Source organism: Leptodactylus fuscus, chromosome 2 (genome assembly GCF_031893055.1).
Source record: "Leptodactylus fuscus isolate aLepFus1 chromosome 2, aLepFus1.hap2, whole genome shotgun sequence".
NCBI classification, from domain to species: domain Eukaryota; kingdom Metazoa; phylum Chordata; class Amphibia; order Anura; family Leptodactylidae; genus Leptodactylus; species Leptodactylus fuscus.
In genome coordinates this window covers 253,052,335-253,077,604 of record NC_134266.1, presented here as the reverse complement: position 1 = coordinate 253,077,604, position 25,270 = coordinate 253,052,335, and the positions used below count along the sequence as shown (strand labels likewise).

At 39.5% G+C, this 25,270-nt stretch overlaps 1 protein-coding gene across 1 annotated transcript in view; it reads right to left on the bottom strand.

Moving 5' to 3' along the window:
- The window catches only part of GJA3 (gap junction protein alpha 3), a 32,090-nt gene extending 8,375 nt beyond the window's left edge, over nt 1-23,715 (bottom strand). Inside the window, exon 1 of the mRNA XM_075266069.1 lies at nt 23,483-23,715. The gene's annotated coding sequence lies outside the window, so the exon portion shown is untranslated. The remainder of the gene's footprint in view (nt 1-23,482) is intronic.
- Between the last annotated feature and the right edge of the window lie 1,555 nt (nt 23,716-25,270).

Here is a 25,270-nt window from a genome sequence, read left to right as displayed (position 1 = left end):
TGGCATTATGAAGTCTGAAGACTACCAACACATTGTGCAGCATAATGTAGGGCCCAGTGTGAGAAAGCTGGGTCTCCCTCAGAGGTCATGGGTTTTCCAGCAGGACAATGATCCAAAACACACTTCAGGTCAGCACTAGAAAATGGTTTGAAAGAAAGCACTGGAGACTTGTAAAGTGGCAGCAATGAGTCCAGACCTGAATCCCATAGAACACCTGTGGGGGAGGAGAGATCTCTTGATGGCAGTTTGGAGAAGGCCCCCTTCACATCTCAGGGGGGACCTGGAGCAGTTTGCCAAAGAAGAATGGTCTAAAATTCCAGCAGAGCCTTGTAAGAAACTCATTGATGGTTACCGGAAGCGGTTGTGCGCAGTTATTGTGTCTAAAGGTTGTGTTACCAAGTATTAGGCTGAGGGGGCCAATAAAATTCCATTTTTCAATTTCAATTTGTCTGGCCCATTTTTGGAGTTTTGTGTAAAATGATCAATGATTTGACTTTTTTTTTTCATTCTCCTTTGCGTTGTTTCATTGCAAGCATTTCTGGAGGAAATTGAGTATTATCTGACAGAATTGCAGGGGTGCCAATACTTTTGGCCAACACTGTATATATATATATATATATATATATATATATATATATCCAATGAATAACATATAAATTATACTGAGCCATTTGGGTTATACTTGCCATTGATGTTGATTCCACCCCCCAACCCAACCCTTAGGTTCTTGCTGGCACCAACTGCCACACCCGACCCCACTTCAACAGGTCCAATTCAGTAGTCATCTTCAGCAACTCTGAAAACACATTCTCCACAGTCTCCACCAACAACTCTTGCTCACAGATCTGGTGTGGTGAGAAAATCTCTTCAGCTTCCTAGAATGGCTGCCAAAGTGTCTGTCCTGTCTTACCTGACTGCAAATATTAGACTCACAGATGACGACTTACCTGAATAATGGTCCCCACTATTCAGCACATTAGGGTGCTCCCCATTTAAACTGTGAGATCGTATAAACAGGACTTTAATCGTGGGAGACTGGTCTCCCTTTCACCACCTCCATACCTGATACTATTGGAGTGCAGATTAGTCGCCGTCCTGCCATCCTCTTCCCTTCTAAGAAAGATGTCTGATCGTTGGGGCTGCACCTTTAGAACTTTCCCACTAGAATAGAGATTCCAAGTTCTCATTCCTCTTTTCTTCATGATGGCTCAGGACCCCCATTCTAATGATCGTGTGGGATCCAGATGTCAATTACAAGGCACCCCTTCAAATTGGCAAAATAAACCCTGAACAAACGACAGACTTAATCCAACCTGCTTTGTCTTATTCTGATCACTATCACGTCTCACAGCAATTTTCTATTTATTGATGACCTGAACAACAAAACCAGAATTTTTTTTAACAATGTGTTTATTGAATTTTGACAGTAACAATAAAGTGTCACAATGAGACATGTTTAATAAAGGCAAATAGTAAGATGACACTATTAGGTTATAAACACAAAGTGATATAAACAGTTTTCCCTATCAATTAGATGGGCAGTCATTGAGAGCTAAATGAGTTAAATCTTAGTGAGGTAAGTCTCTTTATTATTAACTTACATCTCACAGACAAAGAGGTGAAATTCCAGAATGGATTAGGACTTTTCTTAAATATGGCACCAACATTTGTGGTCCTTCGAGCCATAAACCCCAGAAGAAGTCCAGGGGAACCAGCCATGATGAGCTCTGGTCTAGATAATTGGGGAAAGCACTTGAATCCAGAATGCCTTCCCACTTGTAATGACATTGTTCATGTATTGTTCCCCAGTTGACTCTTCGCATTAATTGGATTTAACCTGTCCTGTGACCCACAGTGAGCCACAGGTGGCAAGGAGTAAGTGAATGCAAGTGTGGCAGATAGTAGTGAGTTGGACTGTTAATGTGTGTGTACATTGTCGGGAATTGTAAGAGACTAAAGAGTAGTCCCAGATTGTGTCAGTGAATACAATAGGATCAAAGATATGAGGCTCCTAAGTTTATTAGAGTAACTAAGGGTATAAACTACAGTTATCCTTGTGAAAAGTACTAAGGTGGGTATATATAGTCTGCTCTGAAGTGTTTACCACACTGTTGGTTTGGTTGGTTACTAGCACTATGGTTGGGATACAGAATGGACTGGGACCAGATGAAAGGGTACCCAATAGCCAAGCTGGTCTAAGCCAGACAGGAGAGCCTAATGTGATCTCTCTGGAGGGACTGTTGGGTGTTCACCAGTCCAAGGAGGCCCAAGAAGGTTGGGCCCGCTCCCATGGTGGAAGGAGGGACAAGACTATGCTGCGCGTGGTTAAAAGACAGTGTTGGGAAAAAACTGTGAAATGTATAGGCAGAATGCATAAAAATGCTGTAGAATCATTGTCTAAATCTGAAGCATTGAAGCACATGGTCCTTCAATAGAAGAGACTGTAATGGCAGTAACTAATGACAGAAGGAAAGGGGGAGATCCTAAGGGAAGTTGTACTGTATATTACACATGGAAAGCCCCTTCTGCTCCTCCCTATACAGTTAGCATTATATATATATATATATATATATATATATATATAGAGAGAGAGAGAGAGAGAGAGAGAGAGAGAGAGAGAGAGAGAGAGAATGTTAATGTTGAAGCAGGGCTGTACTACTTGCATAGGAGCTGTCTCTCAGATCTTACATTTGTGTACCCACTCGCCAAGATGAAGTCTTTACAGTGTGTAAAGGAACTAGAACACTGAACTGGGTGGTATGGATAGAGTATGGGTAATGAATAAGACCAAGGTGGGTAAGATGCCCATCTGCCATCTATCACTCCAACAAAGGCAGAGCAACCATACGTATGACTACAGAAGCACCTACTGAACTACGGTATATAGTCTGGTAACAAAGAAGAAAACAATATTCTAAATGGGAGTATGTCATTGTTTCCAGGTAATGAGAAGACAGTAGAATGGTTTATAGAATGGTACATGGTCTGTGACATCACTGAAATACCTGCGGTCCTTTTCTCACAATTTACCACCTCTGAGTGATTTTTGCAGTTACTGATTTGGTTAATACTTTCTTTACTGTTCCTTTGGAGGAGAGGAGCCGGCTGATGTTCCAGAGGCATAGCTTGAAGCTCATGCGCCCCAATGCGAAATCTATAATGGGGCTACTTTGTGTCATTTAGAATAGTGGTATATTTTATGTGGCAAAGAGATCTTTGGCAGCCATTCAGGGTCCAGAGGGCAGTAGCAACTGCTACCCCTACACCCACTGTAGCAACTCCCTACTTCCTGGATCTGCCTCCTTTACAGAGCAAAGAATTCACCAAAGCAATACAATCTGGTACAATTTTTGTCCACATAAATGCCAAACCAACTCTCTTGCAGTATGTCAATTTCTCATCTTGTTATATAATCTTCTTGTGAAACAATGGATGACTGTAGAGAAGATAATATCTCGCTCACTACATTCCTTGCTGAATATGACTCTATGGCCTCGTGAGATAAGATCAGATGCAAAGAGAATGGCAGATTATTATTAATACCCTTTCTGGTGAAATAAGTTTAAAGCAATATATTTACAATACAAAGGAGAACAATAGGATTGTTTGGAACTTATGATAATGTATATGAAGACCCCAGTACTAATGTAGACTTTCTGGGTTTTTTAGATGGCTCTAAAGCAGGGGTGCCCAATACGTCAATCGCGATCTACCGGTCGATCACAAAGGACGTATGGGTCGATCGCGGGATACTGCCAGGGATCCCCGGTGTCTGCTTGTTCACAGTACAGGCTGAGAGTCGACTCTCAGCCTGCGCTGTGAACAAGCACTCCGGACACTTGCAGGCCGGGCAGCAGCAGCTCCGGGGGATGATGCGCTCCCCTCCGCTCTTAGGGATGGAGGGAGCCAGGGTGCTGCTTGTTCACAGCGCAGGCTGAGAGTCATCTCCGGACACTTGCAGGCAGGGCAGCAGCCCCAACCTACCAGTGTACAGAGATAACTCTCAGCCTGCGCTGTGAACAAGCAGACACCGGGGATCCCCTGGCGGCCACAGAACGCCACTGTCTCCTGCTCTCACGCTCCGCCCGACCCCGCCACATGCCCAGCCCCACCCACAGACACGCCCCGCCCACAAGAAGTGGGTAGTAGATCTTTTGCCTTGGTCAGTTTATAAAGTAGCTCACATGCTGAAAAAGTGTGAGCACCCCTGCTCTAGATCTTGCCAAGATGGGAAGTATAAGACAGAATATATTGACTAAAGCAATGAAGAAGGCACAGGAGGCAGAGTTGGAGGCACTTGCTTAAATGTACAAGTTGTCCAAGTTTACCTTTACACACACTCCAGGTATGGTTTTGGCATTGACCATAATTATGGAAGTGTAGATTTTGTTGGGTCCATGGGGCAACCTTTAACCAGTGCTGAGTGTGGGAAGTTTGAGTCCTTGACACTACCTGAACAGATAGGTATCATAAAGGTGCAAGATCACCCAAAACAGACCACAGCTGGCTGGTGAGGCAACTAAGGTTGCTGCACTCCTCCTCTTGAAAGTGGAAGGGGTACATGTAATGGGTCTGGAGCCAGGCCCAGCAGATATAGGTTTCCTTAAACAGCTGAAGACCCAGTACAAAAATGGGAAAGGATGCTGTCCAAATGGAGGACAGTCTGTGGAAGGAAGATAGGAAGCTGTGCCTGCCCCAGGCATTGAATCCGGTACTGGCCTATTTGACATACAGCCCCAGGTATGTGCCCAGAGAAGGAATGTATGATATAATGCTTGCGCAATGGGTGGCCCCAGATTCAGCGATGCTGCCAGCAGATTTGTACAATGCTGCATGATTTGACGCTGTCATTACCAAGGCAATACTATGCCAGTTGCAAGAAGACATATACCAAAGCCCGCTTACCCATTTCACTGACTGCAGATAAACTATATTCACCTGCCAGCAGATGGTAAATAATATGTCTTGGTATATGTGGTCTTGTTCTTGGCCTGTAACAACAAATGTGAAAACCACAGTAAAGAGACTGATAGTTAAGGTAATGTATAGCATTAGTGTCCTTGAAAGCATGGAAAGTAATGCAACGTTCAGGGTAAAGCAGGATTTCTATTAGTGGAAAAGATAAGGAAATCTTGGACATAGTGATAACTCTATAACTATGTACTCCGGAGCTCTATACCATGTTATAATAATATATGGGCTAGGGTGAACAATTACTCCTCTGATCATTATTCCAAGAGAGCCTGAGATCAGTCTCCCATGAATAGTCTGGGGCTGGCTGGTGGAAGAAGGTTGTACCCAGGAATGGATCATTGCTTGTGTGTGCGAAACACATATAAAGCAATTTAAATGGATTTTTATCATTAGTAAAAGTGGCTCAGGACCTTGTAGGAAATAGAGTAACTGACATGTCCTCCATTCTCCTAGTGGAGAGGGGTATGAGATATGTAGCTCCTCCATAGATGGCTATCCTCCACCGTCCCTTAACTGAAATACGCCATATCTGGATCATCGTATCACAGTAGGAAGACAGGATGCTTAATAATGGAATGAATGTGATAGAGTATGGAGTAAGACACTTACAACTGAGTTGGCCTGTGTAGCAAGATAGAGTGGGGCCTATGGCAGGGTGTGGTCACATGGAGACCACCATAGGTAATGGAATCTATGATAGGCAAGACAATGGGATACCTGAGAAACTCTGTTCTATGTAGATACACCATACTAAACATACTACAAAGCATCTACAAAATCCACTATTTCCTTACTGTTGAAACAACCAAAACCTGCTGTTTTTTTCTTGACTTAACTCATGTAACTTATTATTCATATATCCCCTCACTAATCTCTCTCCGATCTATATTGATGACATCATCCAAGCTCCTTTTTATGTCTAAGCACCATACCAGTGTCTCTACCCTTGCCAGTCACTGTGTTGGTTGCTCACTCCATGTACGCTTTTTACTCCAATCCACAAAGTTTTTCAGGTGCTTTACTGCATTTTATTTTCGCCTTCCTCTCTATTCGCCACCCTATCCATTCTCTGCATCCATCTAAGACTTCCATCCTCTATAATCTGAATCTTCTGTGTGTTTACTTAAATCTCCACCTGTACGTCCGTTTTTCCATACCACTTACTTTTCACATGTACTTTATGATTTTCATGTACCTCTTTGTTTTCAATCAAAAATTCTAATAAAAATAAAAATTGGTCCAGAGAGTTTTGTAGATGTAACATGCTTGTTTAGTCTTCCTGTACTTCATCTGTTTGGGAAGAGTTGACAAACTTCCAACACAAAAGATGGTTGACTGGCTAACGAAATCAGAAGGTTTGCCCTACGTTGCTCTTATGCATATGGTCACTGATGATAGATGGCAGAATTGTCTTTGTAATATTTGTCAGCCTGGCTAGTTGTCACCGGTCCTAGTAATTACCAACAATCTGGGTGTGGTAGAATGAAAAGCTGCTAGACTAGAAAATGATAATTATCATAAAATGTTTCCTTATGTGCAGATGACATACCAATTTTTTAGTTTTTTTGCCAGATGCTGGATCAACCCTTGATACTTTACTAGATAAAATTGAGGCCAATGCGATGTGCTGGTATGTTCTGGTTGTGAAGTCATTTAACTATTAGGGCCCCTTCACATGTCGTAAGCGGACAGCTCATTCCGAGCCGTACACGTGAGTGCTTCTAAACACTTCCCATTCACTTCAATGGGAGCGCGTGTAAACCCGGCTTTACGCGCGCTCCCATTGAAGTGAATGGGAAGTGTTTAGAAGTGCTCGCGTGTACGGCTCGGAATGAGCTGTCCGCTTACGACATGTGAAGGGGCTCTTATATAAGACTACACATGTCATTTAAGATTTATGATTAGATGAAAATCTGTAAAAGAGAAATTGCCCTTTCCCTCAAGGCAGCCATGTTGGAGTCATACACTTCCATCAGAGAGTGTACCTTATTGCAGGTGAAATACATTCGAGTTAATTTACATAGATCATTACAGTCTCTAATAGATGAGGCAGTACATTCCCTCACCTAAAAATCAAGAACTGACAGGAAATTATATACTGTATCTGTCTGTGTACCCCCTATCAATGTGAATCTTATCTGTGTGTACAGTGTGTACAGTGTATGGTTTTACTATACAGCATAGTCTAGGCCTCCTTTAGTACAAAAGAAATGTCACAAAATTCATCACCTTGATAATGTGATGGCTCTGCATATTCCATACCAGTCTATATAGCAAAGCTGTCAAGTAATCTACCTCATAGATTGTAAGCTCTTGTGAGCAGGGCCCTCAGTCCCATTGTGTGAAATGACTTTCTTGGTAATGTATCTTCCGGTCTGTATTTGAACCCTACAAATTGTACAGTGCTGCGGATTATGTTGGCGCTATATAAATAAAATGTATTATTATTATTAGTATAATTCTAAGTGTCAGACAAAAAGTGTAGTGTCAGTCTATTGTGACTGCTCAAGTGATCTAGTGACTTTTATGTGTAATTTAACAAATATAATTTAACGACATCAAAAGTTAAATTATGTCTGTATTATGTCCTTATAGTTATATAGTTATCACTACTACCATAGAACACTGCTTTTCCTTTGATATGCTGAATTATCAATGAAGATTCCCATATGTCTCTTGGATAGACAGTCATAGCCCCTGTCCTGATCATTTATCATGTCATGGCTATGATCAACCTAAGATAATTCTGTCCCTATCTCTGCTTTGTTGGAATAATATATCACACAATAGATGACACAATAATACCATACTAATAAAATCAGCAAACAATATCAACTTCTGATTAGTTCTAGTTTCAAAGAGTTCATTTGCCAGATTGATTAATTTATATTGTATAGATAATAACAAAGAGGGAAAAATGTAATAGAGGGGTAGGTAGGTGCAGTATGGAGTGACCGGGAAATCTGAAGGAGCGTAACCAAGGTCATTGGACTCAACTCATTTCGCAATTAATCAGAGAGCGAGATATTCTTCATCTTTTGATCATCTTCCATCAAGTCAAAATAGAGATGAGCTTGTTGACAGCTAATATAATTATTGTAATTGGATTATATTAAAAATAGTTAACCATTTGTCTTCTGCGGTGTGCATGTATTATCATACATTGCAGGCTGCTCAGTCCTGCCTCTGTCGGTCTCTCTGCTCTTCTGACAACTCATATAGCTAACATCCCTTGTATTTAGCTGTAAAGATGTCAGTACTGAATTACCGTATATACTCGAGTATAAGCCGACCCAAATATAAGCCGACCCCCCCCAAATTTTACCACAAAAAACTGGGGTAAGGCTGAGTTTAGATTTCATGTATTTATTACTGTATATACTCAAGTATAAGCCAACCCGAATATAAGTCGAGGCCCCTAATTTTACCACAAAAAAACTGGAAAATCTTATTGACTCGAGTATAAGCCGAGGGGGGGGGGGAAATGCAGCAGCTACTGGAAAATTTCAAAAATTAAAATGGTCAGAGTTTTTGGGTGCAGTAGGTGCTGGGAAAGGGGAGGGGGTGTTTTGGTTGTCTGTCTGCCCCTTCCCTGAGCTTGAGGACTGGGTTTTTCCCCCCAACTTGGAATTCAGCCTGGCTGACTATAGGGGATCTGCAGTGCTCCTATTAACCCCTTCCCGACGGAACAGGAGCACTGCAGATCCCCTATTTTCAGTAGACCAGGCACTGTCAGACACAGGGATACCTAATGTGTTTGTGTTTCACAGTAATTTTCTACTTTTGTAAGTATTCTAGGGAAAGGAGGGATTCACAACTTTAATTTTTTTAATTTTCTTTTAAATCTTCTTCTTTTTTTTTTTTTTTTTGCACTATTTTATGGGAGATTCTATACATTGACATTGTGGCTCGTCATAGACCCCCCCCCTAATAAAAAAAAAAAAAAAGGGGGGTTTCAGCACAAAAACTGTGCTGAAAAATTCGGCTTATACTTGAGTATACACGGTATGTTCTGGAGAGCAATGAGGTTGAACTACAGACTGAGCCATAGAGACCTTATCTGAAGGGTTTTTCACACAAGGAGTTTGATCAGCCTGCAATGTATGAGTATACGTGTAGGCTGGAAAAAAACAGATGGTTTAACATTTTAATAAAACCCAATTCTAAAAATTATTTTTAGCTAAAATACATACATTTCAGAAAAGATATGCTCTATGTCTTTAGCCTGTTAGGTTATGTATGCTTAAACAGGGGTGCAGTTATAGGGGGTGCAGCCATACTATTTGGTTATGGCACAGACATGGCACAGACACATGGTGCAGGTGAATACTGTACTAGGCAGTCATGCCAGCTTCCAACGTATTCTAATAAAATGCATTACAGATTATCGGGTGTTCTGCAGCAGGGTTCTGCAGGAAACAAATCAGCCATAAACCAAAAGCACGCAAAATAGATCAATTTAACTTTGGCACTTGAAAAACTGTAAAATTACTTAAACTGCTGTAAAATTGTAAAAACGAATAGCGGCAATAAAGGGTTTTCCATAAAAGAAAGCTTACAATGCTGAGATTACAATGGCATGAAGGACTTGCTGCAAATGTCCCCTGCAGCCAAATGGAAAAACCGAATTGTTTTGTTGCCACAGTTTTTCCTGCAGTGCTCTTTTGCTGCAGGATGGTACATGGGACGTTAGCCTAAGACTGGTTCAGCCGCACTGTATCTTTTCTTCCATTTTTTTTTTTTTAATCATGCCTCACGTTGCTTTTTTTTTTGTTGCAGATTTTGCAGCATTTTTTTTTTTAGCCAAAGCCACGAATGGATTTAACAGAAGGGAAACATCTAAGAGCTTCTTTTAGGGTCAGCGCACATGGTTTTTTTGGCGCTGATTTTGACGCCTTAAAAAATCTGCCTCCAAAAAAAGCCTCCCAATAGAGTTCTATTTGGAGGCTGATTTAGTGTCAAAATCAATGCCAAAAAACTCCATGTGCGTTGAGGGTCCACTCACACAGAGTTTTTTGGCGAGGATTTTGGCGCTGAATCAGAATCCACATGGAAAAAAGCCTCCCCATAGAGTTCTATGGGTTCTGCTAGCGGAAAAAATCCACGTGGAATTGGCAAATTTCCTAATTCCTGAAGTGAATTTTTTCCTCGACAAAAAAAACTCCGTGTGTATGGGTCCTTAGTTTTTTGGTGAGGATTTTTATCAAAGAAAAAAATCCGCTTTAGGAATTAGGAAATGTTTTTTATCTCCAGCACAGTGTATAAACCTTGAAAAAAACCACTAACGGTTTTTCCACACGGTTTTTGCCAATTCCATGTGGATTTTCCTTCAGGTGGAATCCGGCTGAAGGAAGCTTTTTTTTCCGCTAGCGGAAAAAAATCTAGCTGAACCCATAGAACGTGTTTTTTCCACGTGGATTCTGACACGGATTCAGCGCCAAAATCCTCGCCCAAAAACTCTGTGTGAATGGACCTTTACAGTTTCCATTCTTCTTCAAGCCACTCCTGACTTTACCTCAAAAAACCGCAGCAAAATTGCTGCGCTTCTACAACATGGGGCCTTAACCCAATGGTTTTTTTTCCAAAATGTAGCATGGTCTAAGTCTAGTATTTTTTTTTTTTTAGGCATTTTCATGTAGATTTGATTATATGGAAGAAATCAGAGATTGAATTTTCTTCTATTTATCACATACATGTATAGATTCTGTTCCTTCCATATGATCTTAATGTCATTTTTGAATTGTTGTTAAATTTACAATTGTATTTATTCATAATTAGCAATGAGGATTCATTATGAAGGCGGCGTGAGTCATAATCTGAATATGGTTCATCTGGTTCCTCTATTGGAACTGGTTAGTACAGGGCTCATCTGATGAAACTGCTTCTGTTTCATAATCCTCCCATATATCCTTATGTGACAGGTCTGGATACAGATGTAGAGCCAAAAATTGCAAAACACAGTCTCAGTCTTTTCTTCTCTTTAAATTCACTATTGGCCTTGACTCATAAAAATGCATCAACGGTTCATGACGCTGAGGTCCCACGTTGCATAAAAACTGCTTTTTGGTTGTAGATTTTGCTCGGGTTGTGAGTCAAACCCACCAATGGCTACAATAGGAATGGGAAATATAAAGGAAATTCTTATACTTCTCTCTTATGCTCAGTCCACTCCTGGCTTTGGCTAAAAAAAAAATGTAGCAAGAAAAAAAGCAGCTTTTTCGTAACGTGGGGCCTTAGCTTAGGTCTTATTCACATGACGCTGTTTTTCACAGACCTAATGTGTAAATTATAGAGATGAGCGAAAAAAAAAAAATGTAGCAAGAAAAAAAGCAGCTTTTTCGTAACATGGGGCCTTAGCTTAGGTCTTATTCACATGACGCTGTTTTTCACAGACCTAATGTGTAAATTATAGAGATGAGCGAACACTATTCGCAACAGCCATTTCGAATAGCACGCTCCCATAGGAATGAATGGATGTAGCCAGCACGCGGGGGGTTAAGCGGCCGGCCAAGTCTGCGTGCCGGCTACATCCATTCATTCCTATGGGAGCGTGCTATTCGAAACGGCTGTTTCGAATAGTGTTCGCTCATCTCTAGTAAATTACTCTAAACAGTTGCAAATGGTGCCAGATATATCAATGTGTCTGATGCTATTTGACAGATCTAGTATGTCTAGTCTAAGGCCTTGTTCACATCTGCGTTGGTAATCCATTTGGAAGAGTCCACAGCTCAAAATCAACAATAGATGACCTCAAAAGGTACAAGATTAAATTTTTACCAGATTATCCACCCACAGTAACAGTAATGTTGACCAGGGGTGCCCAAATGTTGGCATGTCACTGAAAGTATATACCCATTAATTTCAATGTGTTTATTGAGATGTCTGCAAAAATAGGTCTGCAAAAATCAGCAGAACATCTGTTTTTTTCACTTATGTTGATACGTCATATCCATGAAAATCTAAGGGTCCATGAAAAAAGTTTTTTACGGATAATGCCTAATAATGATGCCCTCAAGTTATCAAACACAGTGTAATATTTCATAGATTTGGTGCAAATAAATGTTATTATTTGTATGATGAATTAATGAAAAATTCTACAATTTTCTAATATAACAATTTCTTGCAGTTTTCTAGATCTCTGCTTGCTGTCAGTTATTCTGCTTACTCACTGTGGATAAAAATCAGTCCATGGTTATGTGATGTACAGTCCATGGTCATATGATATACAGTCCATGGTCATGTGATGTACAGTCCATGTTCATGTGATGTACAGTCCATGGTCATATGATATACAGTCCATGGTCATGTGATGTACAGTCCATGGTCATATGATATACAGTCCATGGTCATATGATATACAGTCCATGGTCATGTGATATACAGTCCATGGTCATGTGATGTACGGTCCATGGTCATGTGATATTCAGTCCATGGTCATGTGATGTACAGTCCATGGTCATATGATATACAGTCCATGGTCATGTGATATACAGTCCATGGTCATGTGATGTACAGTCCATGGTCATGTGATATACAGTCCATGGTCATGTGATGTACAGTCCATGGTCATGTGATGTACAGTCCATGGTTATGTGATGTACAGTCCATGGTTATGTGATGTACAGTCCATGGTCATGTGATATACAGTCCATGGTCATGTGATGTACAGTCCATGGTCATGTGATGTACAGTCCATGGTTATGTGATGTACAGTCCATGGTTATGTGATGTACAGTCCATGGTCATGTGATATACAGTCCATGGTCATGTGATGTACAGTCCATGGTCATGTGATGTACAGTCCATGGTTATGTGATGTACAGTCCATGGTCATGTGATATATAGTCCATGGTCATGTGATGTACAGTCCATGGTCATGTGATGTACAGTCCATGGTTATGTGATGTACAGTCCATGGTCATGTGGTATACAGTCCATGGTCATGTGATATACAGTCCATGGTCATGTGATGTACAGTCCATGATCATGGGATGGACACACAGGTGCACAGCTCATTATAGTCACACTACAGTAATCAAACATCTGCCTGGTAACAAGCTGTGCACCTGTGTGTCCATCCCATAACCATGGACTGTGTATCACATGACCATGGACTAATTTTTATCCACTAGAAGTAAATAAAGAATGAATGACAGCAAGCAGAGATCTAGAAAACTGAAAGTATATTGGATATTTGTATATCTTTTTATCATACAAACAATAACATAAATTTAAGGAAACTGGACGATCCCTTTAAGATACAAATTCCCACATGTCACTCTCCATTGACTTAAATATGGCCCTTTAATAGAAATTTTTAAAAAGGCAGAAACAATTTTATTTCTGATCCCCTCCTCTAGTTACAACACATGATACAATTTCAGCTTCTTGTTACAATGACTATCTAAAAATTGGTTCACAAAATTTGATCAATTTTTAGTGACAAAAAATAATTTAATTCCTGAACATATCTCGGGCTGTGAAACTCCAAACCCCAAAATATTGTCTGATATATTGTGACAAATAAAAAAAAAAGAAATTATATATATATATATATATATATATATATATATATATATATATATATATATATATATATAGTAAGTACCACCCCTTGCTGCCTACAGCCTTTGCTTTATTTCCTTGTCACATTACTCCCGATTGTGACCCACTGTGGACAAGGGACATTTCATAAGGTAACTGCTATATGTTTCCCAAACAGTTGTCATTTACCAAAATCATATACTATATCAGCAAAGCAACTGTTCAGTCGTGAGCTCAGCTCCAGTGGGAAAGAATGGTAATCTTTAGTCTACAGTGCCTGTAATAGTCTGAGACACACCCCCTGTCTAATGATTGGTTAAGGCTGCCCCCTCCCTCCTTACTGCAACTCTGTTTCTTTACATAGGCTGTATATACACAGCTCAGCAGGAAGGAGAGAGAGATATATCTTAGTAAGGACTGTAAAAATTTTACAACTTGGTGACTCACATTAACAACCCTTGTCTATATGCCTTATAATGGTAGAGGGGCTGCTCTGAAAACCCCGGCCCATCCATGTACTGGACATGTAGTACCCAACCCTCAACTAAAGTGGTTCAAAACGAAAATCTGTTGTGTTGGTTTTTTTTCAGTCATGTGTCTGCCATGATCCTGATATAAGGAAAATGTTTGTTTTTGTACCGTGTTAGCCAGTGGGTAGGAAATATAAAAAACAAAAAACTTGCGAATCTTCAGTAGGTGATACCTTTTTTAATGGCTAACTCATAATGATGACAGAATATAACGTTTCGAAGCTCTCGGCTTCTTCTTCAGATAATCTAAAAACACTTTCTGCAGACTGCATATATATATATATATATATATATATATATATATATATATATATATATATATATATACAGTCCTATGAAAAAGTTTGGGCACCCCTATTAATCTTAATCATTTTTAGTTCTAAATATTTTGGTGTTTGCAACAGCAATTTCAGTTTGATATATCTAATAACTGATGGACACAGTAATATTTCAGGATTGAAATGAGGTTTATTGTACTAACAGAAAATGTGCAATATGCATTAAACCAAAATTTGACTAGTGCAAAAGTATGGGCACCCTTATTATTTTATTGATTTGAATCCTCCTAACTACTTTTTACTGACTTACTGAAGCACAAAATTGGTTTTGTAACCTCACTGAGCTTTGAACTTCATAACCAGGTGTATCCAATCATGAGAAAAGATATTTAAGGTGGCCAATTGAAAGTTGTTCTCCTATTTGAATCTCCTCTGAAGAGTGGCATCATGGGCTACTCAAAACAACTCTCAAATGATCTGAAAACAAAGATTGTTCAACATAGTTATTCAGGGGAAGGACACAAAAAGTTGTCTCAGAGATTTAACCTGTCAGTTTCCACTGTGAGGAACATAGTAAGGAAATGGAAGACCACAGGGACAGTTCTTGTTAAGCCCAGAAGTGGCAGGCCAAGAAAAATATCAGAAAGGCAGAGAAGAAGAATGGAGAGAACAGTCAAGGACAATCCACAGACCACCTCCAAAGAGCTGCAGCATCATCTTGCTGCAGATGGTGTCACTGTGCATCGGTCAACTATACAGCGCACTTTGCACAAATAGAAGCTGTATGGGAGAGTGATGAGAAAGAAGCCGTTTCTGCACGTACGCCACAAATAGAGTTGCCTGAGGTATGAAAAAGCACATTTGGACAAGGCAGCTTCATTTTGGAAGAAGGTCCTGTGGACTGATGAAACAAAGATTGAGTTGTTTGGTCATACAAAAAGGCGTTATGCATGGCATCCAAAAAAACCAGCATTACACGAAAAACACTTGCTACCCACTGTAAAATTTGGTGGAGGTTCCATCATGCTTTGGGGCTGTGTGGCCAATGCCGGCACCAGGAATCTTGTTAAAGTTGAGGGTGGCATGGATTCCACTCAGTATCAGCAGATTCTTGAGAATAATGTTCAAGAATCAGTGACGAAGTTGAAGTTACGCCGGGGATGGATATTTCAGCAAGACAATGATCCAAAACAGTGCTCCAAATCGACTCTGCATTCATGCAGAGGAACAATTACAATGTTCTGGAATGGCCATCCCAGTCCCCAGACCTGAATATCATTGAACATCTGGGGGATGATTTGAAGCGGGCTGTCCATGCTCGGCGACCATCAAACTTAACGGAACTTGAATTGTTTTGTAAAGAGGAATGGTCCAAAATCCCTTCATCCAGGATCCAGGAACTGATTAAGAGCTACAGGAAGCGACTAGAGGCTGTATCTTTGCAAAAGGAGGATCTACTAAATATTAATGTCACTTTTCTGTTGAGGTGCCCATACTTTTGCACCGGTCAAATTTTGGTCCATCAGTTATTAGATATATCAAACTGAAATGGCTGCTGCAAACACCAAAATATTTAGAACTAAAAATGATTAAGATTAATAGGGGTGCCCAAACTTTTTCATAGGACTGTATATATATATATATATATATATATATATATATATATATATATATATATCTGGATACAGGGATAGGATTTCAGGAGGGAGAGGGGGGAAGAGGCTTATTACTATATACATATAAATAATTCACAGTTCCCAGGTTCTTTATCTTTATGGCTGTCTTAGTTCAGTGATTTGTATAGAATGACATGAACCCATGTGATGCATTCATTCCATTATCCAGAGTCTTAAATAGGGTCATGCACCTGTACTCATAAATCCGTCTCTGTTTCCTTGATTTAGTGATCCTGATATGTAAGGGTTAGACTGGCAGACCTGTGGTAGATTTGTGTATTGTGGTCATGTGTCTGTGCTACTAACGCACCCATCATGTAACCGTTTCTTGTTTCCAGCACCTCTTTAGCATTGACTGACTTTCATCTGTTAATTTGACAAATTTTTGGGACAGTCAAATATTCATTGAAAAATGAGTGGTTTAGTGGTTGTGGATGTGTTTGGGACAGTTGGTCATACGAGCAACCAACTACAGTTCATTTCAGACCAGCAATGGCGGTCTAAAATCTAATGTGTATGGTCATCTTAAGTATATTCCTATATACCTTCCTATTTCAGGCAGAAAATCCCAAATCCTACAGCACTAGCAAAGTGAATGAGATTTTACTAAAACTCATCCAAACGCTGCAGTAAAAATTTGGTGATACAATATAACAGTATGTAGTATTTTGGTGTCATGGGTCTTCTGTGTAGTCATGTCCTTATACTTTGCACTTTATGTATTTTTTCATGTATTGTGTACTTTCAGTTGGAGCTATGAAAGTAAAAATGATAAAATATATATTTTTAAAACCTGTAAAGTGATCTGGATGAATATAGTCCTGTGCAAAGGTTTTAGGCAACAATGCTACAAAGTAAGAATGCTTTCAGAAATAGAAGGGTTAATAGTTTTTTTGGGTTTTTTTTGGCAATGAACAAAACGAAGCGAATAAACAAAAGAAAAATCTGAATCAAATCAATATTCGGTGTGACCTTTGCCCTTTGCTTTCTATCAATTTTTCTCAGTCCATTTGCAGACAGTTTTGCAGGGACAATGCATGCCTCAATCCTTCTGTCTCTTCCTGTCGTCCCAGACAGACTGGATAATGATGAGATCAGGGCTCTGTGGGGGCCGGATCATCACTTCCAGGACTCCTCCTCCAAAGAGCAAAGGTCACACCAAAGAGTGATGGGATTACATTTCTCTATTCATCCTTCACTTCGATCTTGCACCAAGTCATAGTGTGGCCCTTGGCTGAATCTCTACCCTAATAGTGACCATATGATACTTATATACAGTCTTGGCCTCCATTGGTATAATAGACGTCTACTAACCTATATGCTGAGTGATTTCTCAGTGCATACGTTCAATATTGCAGAAGACACTTGAAAACATCTTTATATTATTCCATAACCACAGTCCTAAGTCTTTTATCACCGCACATCTTACTAACACCTCAATACAATGCACGAGCTAATAAAAGCAGTGCTCAGCGATTCACCATAGCAAGCCACAGCAAATATTCACAGCCCGTGCACGTCATACTATATATACCTGCACATCATATTACATATACCCTTTCTGTAACATGTTGCCGTGAAAAATTATAAAAAAAAATGCTCTCATTTATTTTTACCAGAACACAGATAAAATGTCACCTCGTGCCCAAGCATATGATAAAGCATTCATATAACATCTGCTCATAGACTGGGGTTTTATATTTCTATAAGAAATTATCTCATCCTGGTGCCGTCAGGAAAATATCGTGACGGGATAACACCGGATGTGATGTGATATTAATTGCACATTACAACACACCGTATACAGTAACACATATACAGTACATGTATGCATGTCAGAATCCAGAACAGCTGACTGATATATACTAGGAACTTTATGTTGATATATGATATAGTCACACTTATAAAATATTATATTACATAGAAGATGATTTGATAGATAGATATTAGATAGATAGATAGATAGATAGATAGATAGATAGATATTAGATAGATAGATAGATAGATAGATAGATAGATATTAGATAGATAGATAGATAGATAGATAGATATTAGATAGATAGATAGATAGATAGATAGATAGATAGATAGATATTAAATCAATCGGTAGATAGGAGAAAGAGACATAAATAAATAGATACTGTAGATATGAGACAAGTAGATACCTATAGATAATAAGAATTAAAGAACTGCACCAACTATAGGGGACTACCACCACAATATATATGGTAGTAGCACAATCTAGATAGATAGATAATAAGATAGATAGAAGGGTAGATAGATAGATAATAGAAGGATAGCTAGATATGAAATAGATAGATAGATAGGAGATAGATAGATAGATAGATAGATAGATAGATAGATAGATAGATAGATAGATAGATAGACAAGATAGGCAGTGAAATGGAGATATAGATAGATCCTGCAGATATATATATGAGATAGACCGATTGATCACTAGATATATTCCATCTCATTCTTGCAGTTGTTACTTCTCAGCAGACATCCGATGTGTTCCTTACTGCACCAATGTGATATATTTTTGGGCATTACTCCTTTGATTTTCTCCAAGTTGGAGTCTTGAGATTGTAAGAAATCTATCACTTACCTATTGAATTCTTCCAAGAAAAATGACAAAATCAAATAACAGGACACAATGACTGTTGGTGTAAAGGTGAGTGAAGCATAGATAAGATGGGTGGGCAGCTTCCCCCTTCCACCAGTCACTCCGCAGCTTTACCATACAAACACCAGGGAGCAGAGACAACTCAGTCCATGTTTTCACAAGATGTTATGATAGTACAAGTGATGGCGGCTGAGAAGACAAACACGGCACAGGCAACTATTACCAGCCAAAACTGTGAACCCCAATACACAGCAAATCCCCCGTCATCTGCTAAATGTAATAAACACCGCATTGGATGAATGTTATATACAGCAGGTCGGAGACCATTACCATGGCCATGTCAGTAACTGATACTTGTATAATTGTCACTTATACCAGGTTCACACCTGCATTGGGGTTTCAGGTCTGCTTGGGGACCCCCAAAAAAATCTGCTTAAAAAATGGTTACCTGTGGAAACTAGACTATAATGGGGTTTCTGCCCGAAAAATGGGGAGAGAAAAGTCCTGCCTGATTTTTCAAGAGAAGAATGGAACGGAATCCCCAAATAGTTGTCGAGCGCAGGTGTGAACCTGGTCTTACTTATGTTGGAAGCTGTACATTATAAAGAGGTGAGCGGCCCTTTTACATGGACTGGTTACTGTACTAGTTATTAGGAATATGTGGTTGTAGTTACACTGGTTCCCGATAGTCGGCCCCTGCAAATGTTTTCCCATACAACTAACAAACAGCTCGATCTCCAATGTAGACGGCCCATCACACCCTGTATACAGCAATGTGCTGCCGACCATCGAGAAATAATCGCAGATTATCGTTCCTCCCCCCTGTAGCTTGTATTGGTCGGTGTAAAGACCAACGCAAAGAATTACTAACTAATATGTTATATTGCTGCTCTTCTCCGCAGACATTGGACAGAGCCTTACACAGACAGTACTTATATCTTCCTATAGTGTCCTTCTCCACTGACAACTGCAGAGTGACATGTCCACTCTGTATATTATATCCCAGAATCCATAAAACAATATAATATACACCTTACGCTAGGCTCACACCTGCACTTGAGTTTACGTTCTTTGGGTCCACTTGGGGACCTATAAAATGGAAACCCAATCTGCTTAAAAAGCGTTTACCTGCGGAAACCTGCGGACTCCATAGACGATAATGCAGTCCGCTGCATAAAATACGGAGAGAAAAGACCTGCTTGCAATTTTTCAAGCAGAATGGGGGATGGAATTCCCAAGCACAGATGTGAACCGAGCCTTAGCTGTCAGAGAGCTTGTTGTGGAAGAATCTCCATTCTGCAGTAGTTCAGGGAATAGGAATCATGGAGTAATGTACCTCATACGTTATTAAAGGGGTTGTCTGAGACCCCAGGATAATGGCTACTGATGACCTATCCTCCAGGATCAGTCAACAGTATCAGATCAGTGAGGTCTAAACGATCAATTGATTCTGCTGCAATGTACATGGCGGCAAGTGGCTCTGCTCATAACCAAGTAGATGGAAGTAGAGCTGTCGTTCAACAACGCCACTGCTATAGTGTACATCTTTCACTGTAGTGGTGCCATCATGGAAGTGTGGTTTCGTTCCCAACCAGTTGAATAGGAGCAGAGCTGTATCTGGAACTATACCTTGTATATGGTTTCGAGCAACCAAATTAACCTATCAATGCGGGCTCTGATAGGTTTTCAGTATCCATTACTTTTGTGTCTCAGACACCCCCTTTGAGAATATAAATTGCTTTACAGTGCTGTGACCAGTGGGGTAACTAAAGTCTTGTGGCGCGGTGCAATCTTGGGGCCACTACCTCATTCCTAGAGAGAATTCTTGATAGTGATGGTTACGGGTGCTAAGGAGTTTAATCCACCTTAGTGTGGTTCGGGTAATCTGTGGGTCTCCTTGGCTTATGGTTCAGATGGAAGCTGCAATCTCAATACTGATGCCAGTGCTTATGGGCCCCCCCTAAGGCTCCTGGTCCCCGGTGCACCCCCTAAAGTTATGCCCCTGGGTGCGACCTGTATTAATGTACTGTAGCCTGCAGCCTTCTGTTTTTATAGGGTCAACAAACGTCTCTGAAACTTATATCATTGCTATAATTTACAGTAGGAGATATTATAATCTCAGATTTCAGTTTCTGGCCAGGATGAAGGTGATTTCTAATACCATAATTTACAAAGATGAAGGATTCAATCCCATTTCTGTCTTGTGATTCATGATGTGGAATGTATAAATGTATCAGTATATGATACCGAGCATGAGATATGTAAGTGGAAATCCCAGAATTATTTGATGGGTTTTATTCTCAAATATATCTTTTCATCCTATAAATGACATGTCTAGGTTTTGATCTTTCATGGCACTGTTACGTGACTATTGTATATAAGTAAATGGCAACTTTTATGTTACTATACCTATTGTAACGTCTTTGGTTATCTATATAGCTACATTTTTGGTTCCCGACCTCATCCTATAAAGGTACGACGAGCCTATAATGTTTACAACCTGTAATGTAGTAAAGTTTGTAACTTATTGTGTCCGGCAATACATAAATAATCAGGCGTGTTAAGTCTCCTATTCAACAGGAGGCCGTGAAATATATGAATGCGGTTGCATCAACAACAAATGTATGTAGCAAATCCCCCCTGCTTTACATGTCTGTGTGCCAGCCTGGGACATGCTTATCTCAGCAAGTCTAGATGTGCTGAACCAGGGGAAATAGTGCCAGGTCAACGGATGCTTACAGTGAGCCCGGCCGAATCAGACATAGCAATACAATTACTCATTTGTACTGTTAATTCTTGCGTTTTTTTAATCGTCCCTCCTGTATGAAGGGAAATATTCCTATCAGATCTATAGGTAACGCCGTGTCCCCAGAGGTAGAGGTTGTCAATGTATTACAATAGTGACCTCACAATGTGGGGAGTTACAAGGACACATGTAATATAGTTATTGGGTGTCTACTGTAATCTGATGAACAGTATACAGTACAATATACACATCCATATCCTCACCCTGCACTGCCCAATACTGATAGACCACAAGGATATACTATACATGGAAAGGACACATAATATGGGCCAAACCCCTAAAGTGTTACACTAGAGATAAACAGACTATATATCCTTCTTATACGAGGTAGACAGAGATAAGTGAAAAAGCTAGATCAATATCAGATAGATAGATAGATAGATAGATAGACAGACAAATGATAGATAGATAGATAGATAGATAGATAGATAGATAGATAGATAGGAGATAGATAGATAGATAGATAGATAGATAGATAGGAGATAGATAGATAGATAGATAGATAGATAGATAGATAGGAGATAGATAGATATCAGATTAATAGATTCATATTAGATACATTCATTTAAAATAGATCCGTGATAGATAGAAAGATAGATAGATAGATAGATAGATAGATAGATAGATAGATAGATAGATAGAAGATAGATAGGATAGATAGATAGATAGATAGATAGATAGATAGATAGATAGATAGATAGGAGATAGATAGAATAGATAGACAGAGAGAGAGAGATAGATAGATAGATAGATAGATAGATAGATAGATAGATAGATAGATCTTAGATGGATAGATAAATATTAGATATATAGATGGATGTAAAATTGATAGATTTGAGATAGAATGATAGACAAATATGATTTAATTAGAAATGAAATAGATATATGTATTAGGTAGATACTAGATGGATAGATAAATATTAGAAACATAGATGTCAAATAGATAGATAATAAATGAATAGCTAAATATTATGTTATTAGATAGAAATTATATAGATGTATAGAAGGATACTAGCTGGATAGATAGATAGATAGATAGATAGATAGATAGATAGATAGATAGATAGATAGATAGATAGATAGACTAAGCAGGTGGATGGATACATATGATTTAATTAGATAGAAATTATATATATATATATATATATATATATATATATATATATATATATTAGATAGATGACATAGATACTACTTTATAAATATATATATATAACATATTTATAACAAAACTATGCTTGTTTCTGCTTGGCAGCAGAAACGATGGGCTTTTATTTCCTCCATCTAAATGTGAGTAGTATACAGTGTATATAGAACAGTACAGTGTACACAGTATACAGCTGTATATTAGCTTACCACTCATGTCATACATACATACATATACATTATGCATACACATTCAACTTAGGCTTAGTTTATTTGCTATATAGTACAGTATATATAGTACAGTATAGTACAGATTTGGTATATAGTACAGTATATAGTACAGTATAGCACAGATTTGCTCTATAGTACAGTATATATAGTATAGTACAGATTTGGTCTATAGTACAGTATATATAGTATAGTACACATTTACTCTATAGTACAGTATATATAGTACAGTATAGTACAGATTTGCTCTATAGTACAGTATATAGTACAGTATAGTACAGATTTGCTCTATAGTGCAGTATATATAGTACAGTATAGCACACTACCCCTGCTATGTGTTTAGTGATGAGGTTACATGATGGTATGTGACCATGGAAGTGACTGGAACTGGAGTCCAGTGCACAATGGCATCACATGTCTGCAGAGCCCACTGTCCGGTTATACAACCTTTATAGATATAGGGGTCATAGTGTATGAGATATATCATCACCACCAGCTGCCAAGCCACAACTAACATAGTCAAGGATTATATTATAAGGCTTATATTCTCCAGGTAGTACAAGGCTCAGCACAAGTGTGCAGGTGTGCATAGTACATTGGTGTGAGTCTTAGGTCACTTTACAATCCAGCCCTCCCACTTGTCCAGCACCCAGCCCAGCACATCTGCAGCTTACCACACAGTCCTGACCGCCGCCAGCCACCTCTGCTCATAGATCTCCTCCTCTGGGCATTTGGTAACAGCCAAGGTGGGAAAAAAACTAACTTTAGAAAAGTTTTTTTGCAGGTGACAGGGGTGTCTTAATGTTCCAAAGAGTCCAGGGTCTCCTCTTCATCCATCTCTGCTGTCACATTCTGTGAGCATGCATGGCTGAACCCAACAAGTTAGCAGCCGGCTGGGCTAGACCACGCCCTTCATGCCCCTTCTAAACCCTGGTCCCTGTCACTGGTGGGTGAAGCCGCCCTAATAGCCCACAGCCCCGCTCTATACTTTGCATGCTAGATTTTGGGGAAGGGAGGAGACCCAAATGACACCGACAAGGTCAGGATGTGATCTGATCACTGACCCTGAGTGGTTTCATCTAGAAAAAAAAATATGGCATCAGTTATTTTAGGATTATTGTGGGCACCAGTGGTCAATATATGTCGAGGAAATGGGAATTTTTGCATTTATAAGGCTGATTAATAAAATGTGCTATATTTACAGGTAATATAATATGGCAGTGTAGGGTACACACCTATAACTCTTAGCTCTTTGTCAATGTCTATAAGTGATCAATGACCTACGGTCATATGTCTACATCGATAAGACGGTATATTATACTATTTGCACTTTCTCTAGCCCTTTGTAAGATCCCAGATAACATATTGTAAGATCCCACTGTAGGTGTGCTATAGGTGAACACGTGAGTCATATCCTGTCCACTTATACATGTATGTTCTAGATGGAATCCCAGGGTTACTTTCAAGGTTTGATGCGTAATAGGTGACACTTACAGATACCCCAAGCCCGAGTCAGTGATTGTAAAGCCTCAGGTCAGTGTCTGGTCATTTGTACCCCATAGCAGAGGTTGGAGCAATCCCTCTGACATCAACCCGCTCCAAAATTAGAACATGCCATTCTATGTCCATTATTACTCGACACTATCAATTAAACTGTATGGAGAATTCCTGACATTATGATTCATTGTAGCTTAACCTGTAGCATACTAAAAGTAGCGTGGAAAATTACCAACGGCAATGAAAGAAAATCAGAAGACCCTTACGTTCTTGTCATGGGGCAGTGTCAAATGTGGGGTACATAAGGCTTCATTATAGGGGTACTCTTGTGGCTTTGGTAAAAGGGGTTTCCATAGCTCCATAAAAAAATGGCCAAGGAGGAAATTGATGTAAAATAAGAAAAGACCCACAAAACACCTGAGAGCAGTGATTGACCGTACTGGTCATATAGGTACATTGGCACGTTATTGTTGCAACTAAGTAACCAAAAGCCGGTGAGGACCTCCAAAGCAGTAATACTGGTGAGGACCTCCAGAGCAGAGGACCTCTCTTTTCTGATTTGGCTATATCTGACATCTCCTGGACTTGATCATGGACTTGACTGCTGTATCTCCTCCGCTTTTGTTTTCCCCTTTCTATCGTGGTTTCTGACCCCAGCTATTATATTACTCTCTCTGTCTGTCCTAGGTTTTCTGGTTTGGTGCCTATCTTGCAAGTGCACCTCACACATTGTTCCTTATAAATGGGGGCCAGGCAGCCAAGGCCATTCTGTCTTGTGGCAGGCTTTGGAGAACCCCTCAAGATACAGTGAGCGATGTTGGATTTTTGGTAGCTTATTTTTCTTGTGGTCTTTTGATCCTTTTGATCATTACCTGCTGAAGATCAGTAACATATCAAGTAACTGCTTAAGTATCAAGTCCATAACAATTACATCAGGTGATCCATATAATAATACTAGCTTCTTC